The sequence below is a fragment of the Muntiacus reevesi genome, chromosome 16 (assembly GCF_963930625.1).
Source record: "Muntiacus reevesi chromosome 16, mMunRee1.1, whole genome shotgun sequence".
NCBI lineage: Eukaryota > Metazoa > Chordata > Mammalia > Artiodactyla > Cervidae > Muntiacus > Muntiacus reevesi.
The window spans coordinates 34,013,614-34,022,303 of record NC_089264.1 but is presented as its reverse complement, the minus strand read 5'-3'; the positions used below and the strand labels follow the sequence as shown (position 1 = coordinate 34,022,303).

The 8,690-nt window shown below is 36.8% G+C and overlaps 1 non-coding gene across 1 annotated transcript; it reads left to right on the top strand.

The window, feature by feature from the left end:
• Positions 1–4,817: 4,817 nt before the first annotated feature.
• Positions 4,818–4,889, top strand: TRNAC-ACA (transfer RNA cysteine (anticodon ACA)). Its single transcript has one exon. It is a non-coding gene; the product is annotated as a tRNA-Cys (tRNA).
• The last annotated feature ends 3,801 nt before the right edge of the window (positions 4,890–8,690 follow it).

The following is an 8,690-nucleotide window of genomic DNA, read 5'->3' as shown; positions in this document are numbered from 1 at the left end:
TTTAAATATCTGTAAAATCCCTAATAATGTCACTCTTCCCATTCCTGTAACTGCCGGTTTGTGCTTACTTTTTGTTCTTATCAGTCTGTTTAGAGGTTTATCAATTTTATTGATCTTCTCAAAAAATTAGCTTTTAGTCTTATGGATTTTTTTTCTATTGTTTTTCTACTTCATTGACTTCCACCTTGATCTTTATTATTCCCTTTCTTCTACTTACTTGGGGCTTAATTTACTTTTTTTTTTCTGTTTTCTTAATGTGGAAGCTGAGGTTATTAATTTGAGAGCTCCTTTTCTAATATAAGCATTTAGCACTGTGTTTTCCCTAGGCACCACTTTAGTGGCATCCCAGAAATTTTGATGTCTTCAATTTTCATGTCATTTAAACTACTTTCTAACTTTATTCTGAATTTTTATCCTTGATCCATGAGTTATCTTGGAGTATATTACTTAATTTCCAAATACTTGGTGATTTTGCAGAGATTTTTCTGCTATTGATTTCTAATTTAATTCTATTTTGTTCAAAACACTTTCTTTGTATGAATTGATTCATCTTATGGCTCAGTAGTAAAGAACTCACATGCCAATGCAGGAGATGTGGGTTCAATCTCTGGGTCAGGGAGATACCCTAGAGAAGGAAATGGCAACCCACTCTAGTATTCTTGCCCCTGGACAGGGAAGCTTGGAGGCCTACAAATCCATGGGGTCACAAGAGTCAGACAGGACTTTGTGACTAAATAACAAACCTTATTGAGACTTGTTTTCTAGCCCAGAATATGGTCTGTCTTGGTAGATGTTTTGTGTGCATTTGAAAATAATATCTATTTTGCTGTTGGGTAGAGTGTTTTATAAATGTCAAGTTGTTTGATAGTACTCTTCACATTTTCTATATCTTTACTGATTTTCCATCTACTTGGTCTATCAATAATTCAAAAAGACATACTGAAATCGCTCATAACAACTCTGGATTTGTTGATTTATCTGTTCAATTCTGTCAAGTTTTGTTCCATATAATTAAAGTTCCGTTATTATATACAAAAACAGTTGGGATTGCTATGTGATCTTGATGAAATGACCCCATTATCCACAGGAAATGACCTTTTTATCTCTAGTATTATTCTCTGCCCCTAAATTTGTTTCCTCTGATACTTTCTTTTGATTAGTGTTAGCACAGTATATCTTTTTCTTTACTTTTACCTTTAACCTGTTTGTGTCTTTATATTTGAAGTAGACTTCTTGTAAAAGTAGCATATAATTGGATAGTATTTTCAAAGTCAATATATCTCTGTTTTTTAATTGGGGTATTGAGATCATTTTCATTTAATGTGTTTATTAATGTGGTTAAGTTTAAATATATAATTTTGCTATTTGTTTTCCAACAAGAACCTTTTTTTTTTAAACTTTTTCTGCTTTTCCTGACTTTTCTTAGATTAGACCTTTTCTGATTCTATTTTATCTCATTGGTTGCTTTTAAGCTGTAACTCTTCTGTTAGTTTAGTTGTTGCTTTAGGGTGTACATATGTATTTTTAATTTATCACAGTATATCTTCAAATGGTATTATACCACCTCATGTATAGTATAAGAACATTTCAATAGTTTACTTCCATTTCTCCCTTCTCTACGTTTGCACTTATTGTTGTAATATACTTTACTTTCGCAAATGTTATAGACCACATATTACTTTGTAATTAGTTTTAATTACAGATTTTAACAATAAGAACATTAAATTAAAAGAAAAAATTCTTATATGTTTAACCATGGAGTTACTTTTTCTAATACTCTACTTCTTTCTATAGATTCATATGTCTGCCTTGTGTCATTTGTCTTCTGACCAAAGAATTTCCTTTACCATTTCTTGTAATGTGGCCCTATTGCTGATGAAATTGGTTGGTTTTTATACATCTGAAAAGTGTTTTGTCTTCATTTTTAAAAGATATTTTGGGAGCTATAGTATTCTGACAGCTTTTTCTTTCACTACTTTCAAGATTTTACTCTACCCACCTCTCTTCTGTATAGTTTCTGATGAGAAATCTAATGTCATATTTACCTTTGTTTCTCTGTATCTAACAAGCCTTTTCTCTAGTTGCTAGGATCTTTTCTTTACCACCAGTTTGGAGAAGTCTGATGTACCTTGACATAACTTTCTTCTTAGTTCTTGTGCTTGGGTTTGTTGAGTTTCTTGGATCTGAAGTTATTGCAACACAGAGCTTTCTTTAGAGAGAGGTACTAATGTCAAAAAAACTCTTATAGATGAAATGAAAAAGTTTCTAAATGATGGTACAAAATGATTAATTTTATTAAAGATCAGCTCATTACAGAATGTCTTAAAATTGTGTTATCATTTCTAAGAGGATCACATAAACCTATTATATATAAAAATATGTGACTAAGCAGAGGAAGAGTTTGCAACATGTGTTTTAGCTAAAATGTGAATTATAGGAGAATTTTCAAGAAACAGTAGGCCAGATTTTTGTGGGGTGTTTTGATGAAGGAAAGGTTATAGCAACTAGCTACTTAGCAGGCATTTTTCGTCACATGAACCTGCTGAACAAGTGTCCACAAGGCCCTAAAGAAAGTTTTATTTCAAGTAACAAGATTCTTTGATTTATAAAAATCTGAATCTCTGGAAAAATTATAGTGCAATAGGAAATTTTGAAATTCTCTCACTGCTGCTGGGGTTTGAGAGCAGAGATTATCAGCCAGACTTAAAGTGAAAGTGGACACTCAGCCGTGTCTGACTGTGCGACCCCATGGACTGTAGCCTGCTAGGCTCCTCCATCGATGGGATTTTCCAGGCAAGGATACTGGAATGGGTTGCCATTTCCTTCTCCAGGGAATCTTCCCGACCCAGGGATTGAACCTGGGTCTCCCGCACTACAGGCAGACTCTTTACCGTCTGAGCCACTGAAATCACCCAGAAGAACCATGGAGCTTCCCAAGTGACGCTAATTATAAAAAATCTGCTTGCCAATGAAGGAGACATAAGAGACATGGGTTAGATCCCTGCGTCAGGAAGATCCCCTGGAGAAGGAAATGGCTACCCACTCCAGTATTCCTGCCTGGAGAATCCCATGGACAGAGGAGCCTGGTGGGCTAAGTCCTTTGGGTTACACAGAGGTGGACATGACTGAAGAACTTAGCACGGAGGAACCACAGAACAAAATGGAACAGTATTATCTCTTTCTTCCAACAGGGGAGAGAGACACTTTCTTTGAATCTTTTGCTCAGCTTGAGAACTTGACTTGGAGAGAAGAGTAAGAGCTTGGTGAGCTGTGGTCTGATCATGCAGTCAGAATGAGGCTTACTGATCTTCCCCTAGACAAGTTCTGGATTTCTGGGAAAGAAGAGTGTTCTTTCATTCATAGGAAGGCAGAGAACATCTTGTTGCAGTTTTCTACTCATTACATATGTGAGCAAGCTTTGAATTGTGTAATAATCGTTATGAGCAGGGATTAAAATCATCTCATTTTAGTTGAAAATTAAATGCACGTGTGTTTTCCTTGTTAACTCCTGAAGTGAGTAATTGTGCGTTAGAAAAACAAGTAGAAGTTTCATTTATTTTATTGTATACTCCTAGTTTAAAAAATGACAATTTTATGCATAAGTAGGTAAATAAAAGAGATTTTTAAAAGCTAACATATATGTATAATAATTTCATAACTGTTAGGCCTAGGCGCCTAGTAAGTGTTACTCAGGAAAAAAATAATTGTTTCAAAGGTTTGTATAAAAAACTATCTTAAGAGATACTTTTATTCATATTCTCTTGTCTTATGGTTTAGTAGCTATACTGATTGTACTGTCAATAATTTTCAAGTTGCAAATAACATTGGCTAAATCAATTTATAAATTTAAATTAACCAAGTCTATCTTAAGAAAAATAAATCACATTTTTTGGTATAAGCCAACTACTTAACAGAAATTTCTTATGTTTGTTTTATATGGCTTCTTGACATGCATATACTGCTATATTTAAAATAGGTAACCAACAAGGACCTACTATAAAAAATTCTGAAAAGGAAAGAAAGGTGTTAATTTCAGGAAAAGTAAGCTAACCGTAACTTCTTTTTCAAGAAAGTTTGGGTAAGAAGTCATTTTAGTTTTAAATAGAGGGGGGAAAATCACATAGTCTAAATCTCATTAGCTACTTGTAGAGTGGACATGTATGATAAAGGTTTTGGTCATGTTAGGTGTGATGGCCATGAGAGTGTGCTTTGCAGACCTTCAGCTACAGGGAACCTAGCTGACCAAGACCCCAGCTGCTGGGCTCTGAACTCCATGACTGTGTTGGTGCTAAGGTCACACTTGCTCTGAACTGTTCTCAGACAGGAGCACAGAGGAAGGCCTATTTCTTGATAGCGTCAGACCCTTTTGATGGCTGACTCTGCTTCAGAGACTCACTGAGAGCATTGCAGACCCTTCCTTGGACTTCACAGCCATGGAGGTCATTTCCACCTAACCTTCCTTCCTCTCTCCTTCATGCAAGCTCATGTGTGCTTTCATGGCCTGATGGTTCTCCTAGTCTTCTCAGATTCTTTCTCTCAAGGGTATTTCTCTCATAAAATTCTCGCATGTTTAATCCTGTCTTAGTGTCTTGGAGAACTTGCACTAATACACTGGATATGGTTTAGAAGTCAGGTATGAAATAAAAATAAAAAAGAAGCTAAATTTTCTCTGCCTACACTACCAACTTACATTAGAGTTGGTGTCTCTAGAGAGAGTTGGTTTCTCTAGAGAGAAACACACTTTGGCTAATAAATATCCCCAGTAATCAAATGATTGACAATCATTTTTGGATTACTATATCTATAAATTTTGGGCTTCCCTGGTGGCTCAGATGGTAAAGCATCTGCCTACAATGCAGTAGACCCAGGTTCGATCCCTGGGTTGGGAAGATTCCCTGGAGAAGGAAATGGCAACCCACTCCAGTATTCTTGCCTGAAGAATCCCGTGGACAGAAGCCCTGGATAGGCTACAGTCTATGGGGTTGCAAAGAGTTGGACATGACTGAGCAACTTCACTTTTCACTTTCACTTTCCTATCTATAAATTAGGAATTCCCTGGTGTGGCTCAGTGGTAAAGAATCTTCCTGCCAATACAGGAGATGAGGGTTCAACCCCTGTGTTGGGAAAATACCCCAGAGAAGGAAATGGCAACTGACACCAGTATTCTTGCCTGGGAAACCCCATGAACGGAAGAGCCTGGTGGCTACAGTCCATGGGGTCACAAAAGAGTCAGACATGACTTAGCGACTAAACAATAAAATCTATAATTTTGTGATCACATTAACATTTGTAGGTATAAGAGTATTTATGTGGGAATTCCTTGAGACTTGAAAATTATTTCTAAAAACAAGTACTCTAGCCTATTTCTGACAGGCTTCAACTCAATTTCATTTTATTCCTAGATCCTCTGGATGTTGTATTTTGTGTTGAAGCTGAAATACTTTGCACCCACTTTGCAGCTCAAAGTAGCTGAGTCCAATTCTTGCCAACACAGAAGCCATCCTAAATGCCATTTCCTATTTCCTCTCCCTTCATGTGATTTATAAAGGCTATGCTAAAGTCTAGCTGTACTGCAGAGTTAAAAGACTAGAGTTGAGTCCTAGAGGGATTACAAAATTTTGCAAGGTTATTAAGACAAAATTTATGTTCAAGGGCATTATAGGACTAGACTTTACAGATTTAGGGGAGAAAAAAAAATCTGCTGTTATGTGTGATATTCTCTTTTAAAAAAAAAAGGCAAGTTTGTTTACAGATTCAAGATAATTGGCAAATAAGTATTTGCCCTAATAAACAGCACTTGTATGGATGTGAGAGTTGAACCATAAAGAACTCTGGGTGCCGAAGAGTTGAAGCTTTCGAATTGTGGTGCTGGAGAAGACTGTTGAGAGTCCCTTGGGTGGCAAGGAGAACAAACCAATCAATCCTAAAAGAAATCAACCCTGAATATTCATTTGAAGGGCTTGATGCTGAAGCTGAAGCTCCAATACTTAGGCCACCTGATGTGAACAGGTGACTCATGGGAAAAGACCCTGATGCTGGGAAAGATTGAAGGCAAAAAGGAAAAGAGGTTGGCAGAGTATGATATGGTTAGATACTATCACCAACTCAATGAAGATGAATTTGAGCAAACTCCAGAAGATAGTGAAACACAGGGAAGACTGGCATGGTGCATTCCAAGGGATCTCAAAGAGTTGGACATGACTTAACATGACTTAACTTAACAACAACTTCCTCTTTAGTAGGCTATGAATGCTATAGGTTATGAAGAGGATGTAAAACTGATCCAGAAAAATCTGACCTTTTAAATGTGATTTAAATTGAGTAGTGATGTGAAGCAGAAGAAAAGGTTGTAATACAACCTTTAGACTATGCATCAGAAGTCTGAGTTACTTAACCACACTTGACGTCAGTTTCCACCTCTGAGAGATAAAGCAGTTCAACTACCTGATCTAATTCCCTGCTAAATCAACCACATTTTGATTCTGACTGTGATGGGCACTTGAGGAGCTAAAGACAGTTTATTTAATAGCTATATGTGTCTCTAGAATATAAAAGTTCAGTTCAGTTCAGTTCAATCATTCAGTCGTGTCTGACTCTTTGCAACACCATGAATCGCAGCATGCCAGGCCTCCCTGTCCATCACAAACTCCTGGAGTTTACTCAAACTCATGCCCATTGAGTCGGTGATGCCACCCAGCCATCTCATCCTCTGTCTTCCCCTTCTCCTCCTGCCCCCAACCCCTCCAAGCATCAGGGTCTTTTCCAATAAGTCAACTCTTCGTATGAGGTAGCCAAAGTATTGGAGTTTCAGCTTCAGCATCAGTCCTTCCAATGAACACCCAGGACAATATAAAAGTAGATCAATTTAAAGGATAGCAGTGGTAATTTTTTAAAAAACGCTTATTAACAAAGATACTCATTGGAAAGTATATAACTATAAAATGAAGAAAAATTTAGGCCCAAGTACCTTGCTGTGAAGCTACTAAGTCACTCAGTTCAGTTCAGTCACTAAGTCATGTCTGACTCTTTGCAACTCCATGGACTGCAGCCCTCCTGGCTTCCCTCTCCATTGCCAACTCCCAGAACCCACTAAAACTCATGTCTCTCGAGTCGGTGATGCCATGAAACCACTTCATCCTCTGTTGTCCCCTTCTCCTGCCTTCACTCTTTCCCAGCATCAGGGTCTGTTCCATTGAGTCAGTTCTTCGCATCAGGTGGTACTGGAGTTTCAACTTCAGCATTGGTCCCTCCAATGAATATTCAAGACTGATTTCCTTTAGGATGGACTGGTTTGATCTCCTTGAAGTCCAAGAGACTCTCAAGAATCTTCTCTAACACCACAGTTTAAAAGCATCAATTCTTCAGCGCTCAACTTTCTTTATAGGACAACTCTCACATCCATACATGACGAGAACAGTATACAGATGCCTCAAAAATCGGGATGGGGAATACTTGTAAATCCATGGCTGATTGATGTCAATGTATGACAAAAACCACTACAATATTGTAAAGTAATTAGCCTCCAACTAATAAAAATAAATGAAAAAAAAAAAAGTTAAGAATAGAACTGCCTTGTGATCCAGCTATTCCAATTCCAGGTAGTTATTTAAAAACATTAAATTAAAAAAAAATATATGTACCCTTATGTTCATCTCAGTATTATTTACAATAGCCAGGATATGGATGTCCTTGCTAAATGTCCATCTACAGATGAATGAATAAAGACAAAGTGGAGAAAGACAAATGCCATCTGATTTCATGCATATATGGAAAATAAGTAAATAAGACATGAACAAACCAAATCAAACACATAGTTGCAGAGAAAAGAGTAGTGGTTACCAGAGGGGAAGGAAGGGAATGAGAAGACCAAATAGGTAACGGTATGGTAACAGATGAAAACTAAACTTTTAGTGGTGAATGTGGTATATGCTGTGGTGTATACCAAAATTAAAATATACAGTGTTGTACACATGAAATATATATAATGTTATAGACTAATATCCCCTCAATAAAAAGTTTATTTTAAAATATTTATATACTTTTAGCATATAGGCACAACTACAGATAAACATCACTATTTGTTGATTTAAATATTCCTTTTAAGTGGCCTTTATAAAAATGGATGTGTCATTTTAATGTCAATACTTTGAATAGTTATCAAATCTTAAAATTTTGGTCACAACTCTGTTGAGCTTTTTGTTTACAATTGGGCCCTTATTTTAAAAACTGAACAAAAACATGTTAAGATATAAAAAGCCTTAGCACTTATGATGTTAGGGTCAATTTTCAGCCCTTATGTTTAAAGGTTGTATCTGAGTCTAGAACTGAGAGTCCCAAAGGCAATGAATTACCACATTGCTTTTCAAACTGCTGTATTTTAAGACCTACTTAGATTAAATTTAATCGTACTAATCTTTATATTTCATTGTTTATTCTATGGTAAGTGATGCCATCCAGCCATCTCATCCTCTGTCGTCCCCTTCTCCTCCTGCCCCCAATCCCTCCCAGCATAAAGATATTTTCCAATGAGTCAACTCTTCGCATGAGGTGGCCAAAGTATTGGAGTTTCAGCTTCAGCATCAGTCCTTCCAATGAGCACCCAGGACTGATCTCCTTTAGGATGGACTGGTTGGATCTCCTTGAAGTCCAAGGGGCTGGATGGCATCACCGACTCGATGGACATGAGTTTG